Here is a 14,549-nt window from a genome sequence, read left to right as displayed (position 1 = left end):
GCACACAGTGCCCCTTTCATGGGTTGGATGGTGCCTATGGATGCCTTGGCCATCCTGAGCATGCCACCCAAACACCTTTTGGAGAGCATCTTCCCTGTAAACCCAGTTAACTGATTTTTTCTACTGGGCAGCACTCATCTGTTACTTCCCATAAAAATTTCTGTAGGTAGAGGGAGAAGAATTTATATTTGGGAAGATGTTTTCTTCCTTTGCTTCTAGAAAGAGAAGTGAAATGGATTACACAAAACTGTCTTATGCCAGATTCCATAGCTGCAATTTGGGATGGATCAATTCAAGCCAGCACCCTGGGACTCACAGGCAGAGAGAAATCTGTCACCAAAGCCAGGCTGGCACAGGCAATTTGATAAATAGTTCCCTGTGGGTCATACTGGTGCTGAGTGGCTGCAGGGGGTGCCTGGGCTTCCTCCAGGGAACCTGCCACATCCCTGTGGGGCCATTTTCTCCATTGCTCTCCAGATTTCAGTGATTAAGATCTTATCTGGGGCAACTTTCATCCTGGAATATCCGCAAACACTTTGCAAAACAGCACGCAAGGTATCCGTAGCTATTTACCATCAGGTTACCACTTGGTAACCTGATTGCATCAGACTGGAGGAGGAAATTTATTTCCTTGTGAAATATGATCTCATAAAAATCCCTGGGACAGCAGGCATTGCAATGCACCATGCATGGCATTGCTGCCTCCAACAGAGGCTGGAGATTTAGCTCAATCATGCTGTAGTTTGTTGTTAATAAAGAGGATTTTTCACAAATGAGAGTGTAAGTGTAGGAAATTGGGGAGTGCCACTTTGTCCCCGTCACACTGCTCTGTGTGGGGAATTTGAAGGAGCAAGTTCCTTATCAGGAACCAGAGGAGAGGAATTCTTCACAGGTAAGTCAGCAGCAAAGTTGCAAAATAACCTGTGCTGTGCATAGAGAGGCCTCTCCATTTCCAGAATTCCTGTTTGCTTTGTTGCAAACCTTATCCAAAATGCAGATTTGAGGGATGATTATTTTTTTAAAAATCACCTTCCCCTTCATATTCCAAAACCTCTGCATGTTACATTTTACTGTCCTTGCCAAGCCCCAACCCCTGACTGTAATCTGCCAGTGAAGAGTGTCGTGGTTGTGCTGACCCTCACATGTTTGTCCAGTTTGCACCCAAAACACCGGGATTGTGCCTTTCTGAGCAGCACTGTCAGGCTAGAGAGTCAGGGGAGGGCTGGAGCTGGGAGCAGCGTGTTCAGCATCCAGCTGGCCACAGCCCTTGAGATGTTTAAGGAGCACTTGGGGTTCATTTCACAGCACGGATGTGGTGCCATTGCGTGGCTCAGGATCCTGGCTGCCTCTGGCTCTGCCACAAGGCCTGCTTTCCTGCCTGCATGCTCAGGTCTCGCTTTCTTTCCATTCTGTTGCCTGATGTCCAGGAATAAAGGATACTCGGCACGCAGGGAGGGAGTGGGAGGGAAAAAGGAGTGTAATTTGTAAAGGAAATATTTCCACTAGCTAAAGTTCTAATTGACAACATCGGTGTTTTGTTAGCCGGTTCACTCTAGGAATTGTATTTATTATCTTACAAAATGTTTTAAATAATGCTGGTTCCTTCCTTCCTCAGATTCCTGCGTATTTTCATAATTTGTTGACATGACTGCCTCATTCAAAACAAAGTTACAATATTCTACGTAAACAGGATCAAACCCAGAAATATATTTCTTTCTAAAAATGAAAGAAAAAGTGTTGTCATAATTATTTTGAGCTCGCTCTGCTTTTAAAGAGGTCAGCAATTTTCATGAGTTTTTAATGAGTGATTAAAAAATGATTTTAATCTAAGTTGTTTTAGAATGATACTGAGAAAGCCCTTGTTCATATAAAAAGCAAGACAAGAATATTTTGAAAAAAGTTGTTTCAGAATTTTTATTTTTTTTTTTTGTTCAGAAGGAAAGCAAGGCCATTTTTAATTAATGCTAACTTGTTGAAGAGCATTAAAACCTACTAAAATTTCGGCAAGCATGCTAAAGTCCCAACCATCTTTGCTTCCAAAGAAGCTCCCAGGCAGAATGCAGCAGCCACATCACTGCTCTGCGGATCCAGGAGCCTCTGGGGGAGGTAGCCACATACCAGAGCACACAGCCACCTGCAAAGCAAAGGCAGCCAGTCCTCACAGAAGCAACATTTATAATATATACTGCTCGTTAACAAGTCAAGTATTTTAAATTAATACTTTGCCAGCTCATTTGTTTTCATTCGGGGAGAAGCTATTCTAGGGCTGCATTGGCGTAAATCACCTTTTTTTTGATGGGTTCCTGATGCCACAGGGCTTGTTCCAGTGGAGAAGAACTGCCTTTGGCTCCAGGGCTCTTTGGTCAGGTCTCTGCGTTTTTCAGTTTAAAACCCAGAGCCCATCCATCATAAAAAGACTTTGTTCTGGGGCTGAGGGTACCTGCTGTGGACACATGGGCGGCCCAGCCGCACTGAGATAACAGCCAAGCAGGTGGGAATTACTGTCATTTACCACTGCCACTTACCTTCAGATTTCAGACATCGCTCTGTTTTATGATGACCTCTTCACCGTGCTGCATCCAGTGCAAGTCCATATATCTGCTACGGGATCTTTGCAAACCCTGGGTGCTGTTACTCGTGGTTTTATGCAGCACCTAGTATGACCTGGTAGAATATATCTGCTAATTAATACTAGCCACAGCAATTGTAATCTGGTATTTTCTACCCTGTACCTGCAGTTACATTTTTCATCAGTTCAGTCGCTTGTTGCACAAACAGAGAAATTTAACCACAAGCACTGATCTCCCTCCCTGTTAACCTCAGGGCTTCTAACCTAGCTCCTCCCTGCTCCTAAATCACCGTTTATTGCTATTTTTACGAGAGAAGATTAATGGACTAAATGGGCACAGGTAATTCTGCATTGTTCGAAGTCTCTTCAAATAGCACCTGCTGTAAATTCTTTAGTGCTCCTTATCTCTGCAGCAAATCTTGGTCTTTAAACAGTTTGTTCAGGGGAGGAGGGGTGTGAAGAAGGGTCACAGTGCCCTGGGAGCTTTGCAAAAGCATCTTTGAGGCTCTGTGAATGCCGTGCTGTTGGTTGGGAGGGTTTTGCTTTCCAATGTTCTCAGCCATGTAGGTGTATCGCTCCCAGCCAGTGGCCTCTCAGAGCGAACCCAGGCTGTTCCAGGGTTCACCAAGGCTGTGGGAGAAGTGCCCATACTGATGGTTCGAGACATTAACTTTCCCTTTGTAATTTCCTCTTGTTTGGTACGTTCAGCTCTCAGCTGAGCTTTGTTCCAATAGCCTGGGGGGGAAGTGACTTCACCCAGATATAAAACACACAGGCACAAAAAAGAAAATGCTTGAAAAATTGCAATGACATGGTTGTGTTGGTAGCTTGTGATTTTCTGAAATGAAATGTGCCTAGACAATGAAAATTGAGCCAAGATACTGTATTTTCCAAGCAACCTTTTTAGCCTTCAAAGGGGCTCCTTGGAAAAGCTGCACACCATCAAGCCACCTTTCAGATGCCATCATTTTGTGAAGCACTAAGAGGAAAAAAGCCCAGCATCATGGCTAAGAATGCACCAAGTAGGTGTTGAAGCAGGTGGAGATGGATGGATGGCAAGAAACAGTGTGTGGAAAAGCCAAACAGCAGAAGGCACAGCACGGTGGGTGCAGGGAAAGGGCTGCCTCTCCAGCATGGCACGTACCAAGGGTCTGCCCAGGGAACCGTGCCCCACACGGGCACCGATGCCTCTGTAACTCATCCGGCTTTTGGGGGATGCAAATTAGCTGTGCCAGTGCAGAAAACACAGGACTTGTGTGTCTAACTAGTTGCAGGTGGAAAACCGTGGGCAACGTTTCAAGAAGTGGCTTTGAAAGTTGGCCCATTGCGACCATAAACAAGAAACTAAAGAGCTTTACAGTGTGTACTTACAGCTTTTAATTTTCTCTCCCTGTTCACAGATATCCGAGTATCTCGCACACTCGCAGACAAGCATTTTGATTGTTCAGCCCTGGTTTTACATTTAATAGCCTTGCTACCTTCTCCCCACAGCGATCACATTCTGCTCCCACATGTGGAAGAGTTTATGTTTCTCTTTTGCATAGAGGTGGGAGGCGGGCGGGCTCGGCTTTCCCGGGGAGGCTTTGCCTGAAGGCCACAGAGCCCACGCTCACCAGTGCCACAAGCATGGCAGGGGAACGGGCTGGGATCCAGTGGCACCACCTGAAAACAAAATTTCTGCCCGTTCCACAGCCCATTCCTCTCCTGGTGGCCCCAAACAAGCCATTAAGAGTCGGTGCAATTTTAGAGCAACTTGTATTTACACACAAGGATGAGGACTCATTATCGTCCTCATCTCCATATTGTTGTTTTACATAACAGCTGCAGTAGAGCAAGTGCACTTTGGTCAATAGTTTCATTTATAATAAAGTCATAAATTAGGAATATTTTTCCCTTGACAATAAGTTTTACGCCAAGATTTTATGTAGCTTAAAGCAAGTTGTCAATTAGGCTACTTAAATTAATTTTTGGCAGCAGTTAATTGGAGCCTAGAGTCTTTTGTCTTTAAACAGCTAATCCTAAACAAGAAAATACAATGATTAAATGTTTCTTAGACAATATTATTCACAGAATTTAAAATATAGCATTTAATTAAGATTTGGACTTGTTAATTTTTTTTTTTTATTTCTTTAGAGAGATTAATTTAAATTTCTTCAAGTTGAATTGCTACCATGACTCTGATTAAACTGGCTTACTGCAAGAGACCTTCCAACACTTCTACAGCTCTTACAGCCAAAGGCAAATTATTTTGGATTACTTCCTGAAGAGACATATATTGTCCTTTGAGAGAAGCAGGACATTCCCATTTGGAGTTCTGGAAGTCTAGGAGCTGTGTTCACAGGATAAAAATGCTGTATTATTACACTCAGGTACTGGTAAATATGCTAAAGGAATAAAGGACTTCAAAAAGGCTTTCCAGCATGGTCAGGTTCTGGGCAGGAAACCAAGACTTCTTAAAAACAGAAATCACAGAGGTTTACTTCAAAAGGGCTGTTAACCAAAAATTCAGTCCAAGGCTATGATTAGACTAATGTCCTTCATATCAATGAAAGTAGAGCAGCTAGAGATCTCCCAGTCTTGATATAAAATCATTCCAATTCTGGAAGCCTTCTTTATTCCTGATTAAATGTACCATATGGTACCATGAATGGCAGAGAAATTAGTCCTGATAGAGTAATACTCCTGATTGAATCTCTTCTTTATACCCACCATCAGTTATGGAGAGAGAATTAAAGCTCAATTCTTTGGTTTGTTACACAGGAGTAAAGATTAGATAATTATAAAGCTTCCTACTATGAAATCCTGGAAGCTAATTTGTAATTAATGAATTAATTAAAGAGCTAAAAAGATGATGCATTTTAAATGGTAAATGGATCTAGTCACCTTCTCTTTCATGATTATTGTCTTTTGTGCTTCCTTCTTTAGTGATAGGAATATACACAAAATCATGAAATCATGGATTCATGCTATCATGGAATGGTTTGGGTTGGAAGGGACCTTAAAGACCATCTGCTTCCAGCCCCTTGCCATGGGTAGGGACATTTTCCACTGGACCAAGCTGCTCAAAGCCCCATCCAACACGGACTTGAACATTTCCAGGGATGGGTCATTACAACTTCTCTGGGTTACCTGTGCCAGGGCCTTACTGCCCTCACAGGCAAGAACTTCTGGCTGATATCTAACCTAATCCTGCCCTCTTCCAGTGTGAAACCTGCACCACTCATCCAATTGCTACACTCCCTGATAAAAAACTTCATATATTTAAGAGTATTCTGAAGCAAGAGGCTGTTTGTTAATACCCTGCACATACACAGTCACAATCATATGTCCCTTCAGGGCAATGGGAGAGCTCACACCATATTTCCTTTTTTCTCACAGGAAAAGAGCATTTGGGGCTTCAGATGCTGTTTGAGCTAATTTTCCACACAGCTCTTTACTACCACATTCCATGTGAAGGCAAAGTCCATTGGTACAGAATCCATGGACCAGGACAGCAGATGGAAACAGCTGGGAGAAGTCCAAGCTGAACTGCTTTGGTTTGAAACCAATAAAATGCTTTTAGAAAACCATCTAAGTGACTTCTTTTGCAAGAGATCTGCACTACTGCCAGACCCATGGCATTCAGAATTCAGACCCATGTATTCAGAATGTCCCTCCTCAATTATGGACTTTTAAGACAAAGAAACGTTGAGATCCCTTAATTAACGTCTTAATGCATTGGAGCCTTTGAACTTCTCACTCTCGACCACTTCTTTGAAGCCAAGTAGCTAAAAAACCCTTCATTTTAAAATAAAATTAAGTTCAAATGCATTTATAGGACTTTAGCAACTGTGTCTTCGAGAAAACCATCGAAATTCATGAATCATCCTAAAACCACAGGGGAAGATGTGAATGCTGCTCAAGGCCACATGGCTCACAAAGAAAGAGCATTGCTTTTGAACTGCACTCACTGAGCCTGGCTGAGTTTGGAAAATTAATAGGAGAACTTCCCTGTTACAGTGGTCTTTTCTAATGTCTCAGTATCATTCAGCACAGCAGAATGACCAAAATCAAATACGAAATGAATGGAATTGTTTTCATTATCCAAGCTGACAGAAACACAGAAGTCTTTTTCATTATTTAGAAACAATGTCACTTCTCTTGTGAAAAACTGATTTTTGAGGAAAAAATTATTTAACCTTAAAGGAAAACCCAAATATTGGAAAGATGGTAGTCAGATATAAACTCAAAATATAGTATCAAGATCAAATGTTTACTCATGGGCAACTGCTGAAAACCCCTTGAACTACAAGAATTAAAAACAGATGTTTTAAATTAAAACACATAAATTACCGATGCTGATATTACTATAAATTTCAATGATGAAAACACATCAGTCAAGACTTTAAGGGAGATTCTAAAGGTTACATATAGGAGTATTTTCCATTATTAAAAAAAGTGTCACCTGAAGAAGTTCCCTGGAAGAATGTAGGAGGAGCTGCGTAAAATATCTTGGGTTACTTTGTGACATGATTCAACTATTCCTGTTGTTATTCTGAGCCAGTGTTGTATATCTCAGGCATTTCTTTGTTCAGTTTCTGGTGTGTATTCAGCCCAAACAAGGAGCTCCATGCATCTTGTTCTATTTCCAGCTGGACATGGGCTCTCTCCCCATCCCCTACACAGAGAACACAGCTGGAACCAGTAACATCTCTGCAAATGAACTGAACTTTTGGGTTCAACCTTTGCATCATGCTTCAGGCTGCTTAGCATCTTTCTAACACCAGTGTAATTTGGTATTATTTCCACTAAATAATGGCCAAATCTTGTATATATGCATGGAAAGCTTCCATGTCTTCAGGATAGCATACTAGTTAAAAATATAATTTATCCAGAGTAAACAGTAAAAACAAAGCTGTATTTATAGCTTATTATTTTAGAAGGGTGACATTTACCTCCAGCTGGAATATTAGATTTTAGTGTTAAGCAGTTTTGGTTTTGAACAGTTTGAAAAAGCCCAACGGTGTTGAAAAGCATCTATAAGTATAATAAACAGATGTTATAAATATATAAAATATGTATATACATGTACAGCTGAACTATGTAAATGCACAAATATATATATATATTCTCACACATACGTGCATTTGAATGTAGACATTTTCTTAACTACACACACATGTAGTACATTTTATTAAGAAACCCCAAATTTTCATGTATTTATTCTAGCTGTTTATATGAAAGCTTCTTTGGTTTCTTTTAAAGTCCTTTTCAGACGTATCTGTTATGACCGCCCAATATTTGTATTTAATATTCTATATCTAGTAAACTGTTTCTCATCTAGGATTTTACTAGATACAGATGAAGCATTGCTTAGGGAAAAGAAAAATCAACTCATAAAAAATGCACCTTGTAAATACCATAAAGTATTTGTTCATGAGTTTCTTTGAAATCTCTGTTTGAATTATTATTTTTAACAATGATGCAATCAGTGGGAGCACAGTATCAACAACTGGCACAGCCAGAGGTGGAAGAGGCAAAAATGACAGAGATTCCCTGACATTTTTCCATGCTGTAATATTTGAAGAACATTTGAGGTACTCACAGTCCTTGATTTATAAACTGATACCCCCTCCCACACACACACCCCCAATTTCTATTTCTATATGAAAGAGGATATTTTTTACTGTAAGTTTTCATTAGTTTTTCAATGGCTGAACTGCCTGAAGATGATTTGTTGGATTTGGACACCCAGCCACCATTAATTTATCATGGGATTGGACGTGGAACCCTACAGGTGTCTTTGGAAGTATTGAAAAATCGTGTTACAGAAGGAGTAATTTACACACAGGTGTTTTTTTGTTCATTTGAAACATGACTTGTAAACAGTAAAATTGGTTTTGTTGGCAGTGAAAATTCATTCACAGTCTGCCACAATCAGCTCTGCTCTCTGTCTCTAAGGGCAGAGCTAAAGTTCCCCAGCATGGTTTGCAAAGCTCTTGTGACTGTCCAGGATGCTTTTCTTTGCATAAAAAGGGGAGCATAAAAAATAGATTCCTGCATCAAGAAGCTCTACCAGATCATCTTCAACGGCAGGATTTCATCAACCTGCCATGTCTTATGCTGAATGACTTCTGTAATTAAATCAGAGCTTCCAGGAAACAACCAGGCTACAGACCCCCCAATTTTCCTGCTCATTTTTGTCTGTAGATAATCACCAACACCATTAAAAATATACATCTTTCATGTAACTGAAGTTCACCCAGCTGTAACATCAAAATCTTTCTTGTCATTACTCCCTCTTCCAAAACACATAAAAAAATGCTCAAGCTGCAAAATTTTGAGCCTTCATCACATCCTGCCTGCACTTCACCCTCCTGGTGACCACCATCCTCTGCAATTTTAGTGGAACAACCTTTTAAAAATAAGACCATGTATTTTCCTAATCCACATTTTGTCATTCTTCCTTTCAAGCTTATGCAGCAATTTGAAGCTGAGCTAACCTTCCTATGACCTTGAAAAGGTAAGTGAAAACCCTATGTTAACAATTCTTCTCTCCCCTTATTTGGGTAAACTAGAAGCCATGAGAGCCTTTTATTGACTTTCACTACAGTTTTCACCCTTGGCAGTACAACTGAACCTGCCCTGACCTTTTTTGACCAAGAGCCTTTGTCCGACAAACTGTTCAAAGCATCTTGCAGCCAGATGTGAGCCCCCACACCCCGAGTGTGTGTGCCTGACTGTACAGATCCCCTGCTACCTCCCCTGGCTGCCCGCACCGCCAGCAGTGGCCGTCAGCCTGCTGCCAGCTGGCCTGATCCGGAGATAAGACCCACTGGCCGGGTTAAGAAAATGACACCTGATCGTGGGGCTGCTCTTGTTCCCATGAGTGCACCCTCGCTGAAGGCTCGGTGGCCTCTGGAAAAACGGCTCCATGCTGGAGGGAATAAAAGCAGCACCTTCCACAGGCCGCTGGAGGAACACGCGTTGTTCCTCTACTGCTCTTCTTTCGGGGCTTGCTCTGCAGGTGCCTCAAAGGGGCTTCATTTGTGATCACCCTGGTTACAAAGAAAGCACTGAGCATGGGAAGAGACTCCTGAAAGGATGGACATGGATAATGCAGCCTATTCCATCCCATATTCTTCTGTCTCAAAGATTGTCCATCACGAATTCCAGTTGTCTTGTGATGTATGGCACTGATCTGCCTAGAGCTTGGCTACTTGCTTAGGCAGCTAATTTTGATCTGATGGCTGTAGGGATGCAGACCAAACAAGATTAATGGAGTCAAACACGAAGAAACAAGACCACTCCCTCTCTCTTAACACTTGACAGAGCTTCCACCGCCTCCTGTAGTCTTTGGATTAGATATTTGGGATTGTGATCAGCTCTTGTCAAACCTAAGGTTCTTTGAATGATACTTCTTGCATTCACTCTATTATTTTGTCCTGGATATCTATGAGCAAGTACAGTTGGTCTTGTTTTCTGTTTACCAGCCTTTCCAATCTTTGCAGTCCTATGGATGTATTCAGATCCTGAACTTTGACAAAGTGCTGCTTTCAGTCCTGTGTTGATCCCATTTTAATCTCTGGCTCATTTCTCAATGCACTTAGACATCCCAGTGTCTGTCAGCAACAAATATTTGTTTATCACGTTTTTCCCTGGCTCAGTGTTGAAAATCTCTGCACTTCTCATTGCAGACATAGCACTTCTGACCCAGAATTTATTCTGAGGTTCTCCTTATACTTAGCTGCCACCTCTGCCTCCCTGCTCCACTTGACTCTACCCAACATCTGGAGAGCAGATCTATCCCTGAAGTCAATCTGACTCACATTATCTGGAAATAGCCTGGTTCCATTATAACAAGACCTTCACTGCCCCACTGCCTTCATGGCTGAAAGACATCTCAGCCAATGGGGGCATGGATTAATGTCCTGAAGGGAAAATGTGCAAACCTTCTAACAACTCTTTTTTTTCTCTGTATAAAAGGACTATCAGGAGATGGGCTGCCTCGTAATTCTTCAATTAGGTGTTTGAGATTAAAAATGAGACTCAAGCAATAATGAACCCACTCTAAAAATGCTTCTTTGCATTTTTTTTTTTTTTTTTTTTGGATTGCACAAATCCACTAAAAAAGAAAGGATTACTGCCAGAGAAAGGGTTGGTGCCAGGTTTGATCTACAAGTCCACCAAACTGCTGCCACTAAATACTGACATACTCTCACCCGGGTATTTTTATGTTTAAATATTCACATACATATGAGATTTTCAGCCAGCTCTACAGGATGTAATAGTGCTGATAGCCCTTGGAAAAAAGCAACCAAAATATGAAACCTTCTTTCTCACCCCTTCGACCCCCGTCAACACTGTTCATTTGGATCAGGTGTTTTTGAAGTTTGCACATGGCAGTCTCATTTGCATTTAATGTCCTTCAGATTACTTCCTTTTTGTTGTGCTAAACACCTCTCTCAGTTGAGTCTAATTTGATGAGGTCATGCTGTGACTCCTGACCCTTTGGGCTCTAAATGAAACCATCTGACAAAAAAAGTAAGTGGAGTGAGTCTTTTGCCTGTTCGTGGACATTTGATATTTGCAGATGTGCAGCAAATTTTACAGATGACTCTTTTGCCAAGCTAACACTTGATTGGAGAGGTGGAAATAAGTGAATTCCTAGAGAGAATAAAATATTCCAAAAATAAATAGGTCATGGCAATCCAGTCCCCACAACTCTACTAACTAAAACAAAAATAAATCAGAAGTAAATATGACCATTATCTCAGCCAAAGGAATCCTAAATTCCCAAAAAGCTTTTCTCCCTGCAAAATTACTTAATTCCCAGTGTTTTCTTCCAGTGTTTGTGAATGGAAACACCTGTGTGGCTTGGCACAGAGACCCTGGGATTGTTTGGTGGCTCCAAGGCAGCCCATGGTGCACATGGGAACCTCCACCTGCTTTGGGCTGGTGTGCCCCAGCATTTCTGAAAAGGGTGAAGAGGTGCACATTTATCTCCAGTTGTCTCCAATGTGTGTTTTAGAGGGGGTCAGCCTGGATGATCCCACAGTCCTCATCTGGCCTTAAAAGTCTGGGTCTGTTGCTTGGGCTTTGAAATGCTCTCGAGCACCGATCACTTCATTCCAGGCTAATTTCGTGTGCAGGGAGTCACTGGAATTTTTAACACATATGGTCAAATAAAGAGCCAAAATGCTGTTCCAGACTTCTCTGGCCTCAAAATAGATCTGTGTTTTACTAGGATATTATGATATAAAACTGGAAAAGGAAATAAGTAAGAGTGGAAATTTCTCCAGTATATTTTACCCATGTTGTGCTGCTCATCACCCATTCCTTTGAGGAGAGGCTGGAAGTGGGACCATGCTTTAATAATAATTAGGCTTAAGCCAGAATACACTGAAACTGTCAGAAAGACCTCATCACTGAACATTAGTTGAGGCCATACACATGATTTTATTTTATTTTATTTTATTTTATTTTATTTTATTTTATTTTATTTTATTTTATTTTATTTTATTTTATTTTATTTTATTTTATATTTTATTTTATTTTATATTTTTTATTTTATTTTATATTTTATTTTATTTTACTTTACTTTATTTTTCTTCCTGTGCCAACCCTGCCCACTTCCCCATACACATGTAATTTCCCCCATGAACATTTTGGCTCATTATTCAGCTGTCTGTTCTGTCATTCCCTCCGTAGCAAAACTATTTCAGAATTATCTGAGTGTAGTAAATCATCTTGAGATATATTGTAATTAAGTAGGAATATGCAAAGCATCAGACAGATTATCTTTGAAATGCATCAAAGTACATTATATTATAAGAAAAAAATTAGGAAAAACTGCAGGTCATATATTCACTAAACTCCTCTACCTTATATGAAAATGAGTCATTTTCCACCACACCCTGGGGGTGAGGGGGCTGTCAGATGAAGAAATAAAAGACACTGCTAGTTAAGAAGAGCAGACCATGCCAAATCACTAATTAAAATTTAGATTTCTTTTTTATTTTTTTATTTTTTTTTTATGTAGAGAACAGGTGTATATGCTGAAAGCTATTCCAGAACTGGACTAACTTTACCTCACTTTTTTTCCCCTGATGTTATTTTACAAACCTAAGTGCCTCAAAGACTGAATGTCTTATTGAACCAAAGTCTTGGATGTACATACATAAAACTGGAGTGCTCAGCATTGCATTCTAATTTTCAAAGAACATAATTTCAATTAGTGTGACAGCTTCTGAAATAACAGGTTAAAAATCAATTTAAAAATCATTTAAAAAATGGTATCATTGATCAAATTAGGTTTGAAATATTCAGGACTGAGATACAGATATATGAATATATTTAGTCACATCTTAACACAGCCTTATTCCTGCATTTTCATGACCCCGTGTCTTTTCAGTTGTCGACTAAACGAACTGTGCACCTGAGAAAGGGGTCAGAGGAATTTATTATCATTTCTGTGTTCATTAAAATACTTCTGTGAAGCTTTACCCACCTGAATCTGAACTGTGTTTTTCATTTTTGTATGAATTGAATAGCCCTGTAGTCAAAATGGCTCTTCAGAACCACAGGAATCACAGCCAAGCTGCCACGGCAGTCCTAATAATTAATTACCACTGCATCTGCATTCACAGAATGTGAACTATTTTTACACATCCATTTCTATTCACATACCCCCCAAATCCTCAAAATTATCTGGAAGAGCTTTTCTCCCACTGACTTTGGCAGGAATCATGAGAGGAACTGTACCAGGCTCTGATGGGAGATGCTGGAAAGCCCAAACTCCACAGGAGCACAAGAGAATCTGAAGGAATTCTACATCCCTGCACTGCCAAACCCGAGGAAGTGAGGTCTGAGCAGCAGCTCAGCTCCTGGGGACTTCTTGGAAAAGGAAAATTCAAATATTATATTCATATAATATAAGCAGGAGATGACATTTTAGTGCCAGTGTTTCAGCTTAGAAAGGCAGGAATCTAAACTTGCATCTCGGCACATCCTGGAACGACATGCAAAAATGCATATTCACCAGGATTATGGCAAATTGGGGCCTAAAGAAAGAGTGGGATTTTCCTTGTGTTTTGTACTCTGCAAGAGAGGTGGGCCAGAAACAAATGCATGCCTCCTAGCAAGGGAAAGCCTGCTGATACCTAAACCATCGGGGGCTTTTTCACAAAATGATTTATCCTTATATTACTTGAAGATTACTCATGTAATCCTGTTTGTAAAGCTGAAAGAAACTGTAATGTGCTTCCCACAAACATTCATCTGAATCCTTAAATGATTTTTTTTTTTTTTTACTATGTTCACAGTGCCTTTGGTATTTACCTTTTCAAGGAATTCCTACAAATTCAATGAAAAGCCCTGAAAGGAAATTTTTTCACCAAATATATTTTTGTCTGTGTTTTCATATTTATTATTTGTATAATAGAAGTCTTCAGAGATGCCAGTCAGCCTATGAGCTCTATCATGGCAGATCAAATCATAATGACAATTTCACCAGAAACCTGATTTTGTGTTTAATATTCTAGATTACATGCATGGCTCTTCTCCATGGAGGCAGATATCAGCTGCTTCTGTAACACTCTGGGTCGAAAGGGACACAGAACAACAAAGATTCTAAGTGGGACAACAATGCATGATAGAAATCTTCACTTAGCTTTTAAAGTTCAAATCATTGAGTAATGTCAGCTACAATGGTCTCAACAGATCTCCTCTGAGTGCCCCATCACCTGAAATACTGAGGTTTTCATGTAGCAGTGGACAGGAGAAATTCTGTTGCAGGTAGGTTATGCCATGCACAAAAAAGCAGAGAGTGGAGAGCTGAAGAATTTCATAAAACTTGCACAAATCAGGGCATGCTCTAGATGAACAAAACCTGGCATCATTTTGTTCAAGTCACGTTCTACTCAACAGTATCCTGGGGGGGAAAAAAATGGGGGAAACTCTGGCCCAAAACTGGGGAGGGGCTCTCCTCTCTGTACCTCCT

Source organism: Cyanistes caeruleus, chromosome 8, assembly GCF_971803275.1.
Source record: "Cyanistes caeruleus chromosome 8, bCyaCae1.hap1.1, whole genome shotgun sequence".
Classification (NCBI taxonomy): Eukaryota; Metazoa; Chordata; class Aves; order Passeriformes; family Paridae; genus Cyanistes; species Cyanistes caeruleus.
The sequence above is the reverse complement of the archived record's forward strand: the minus strand, read 5'-3'. Positions refer to the sequence as shown.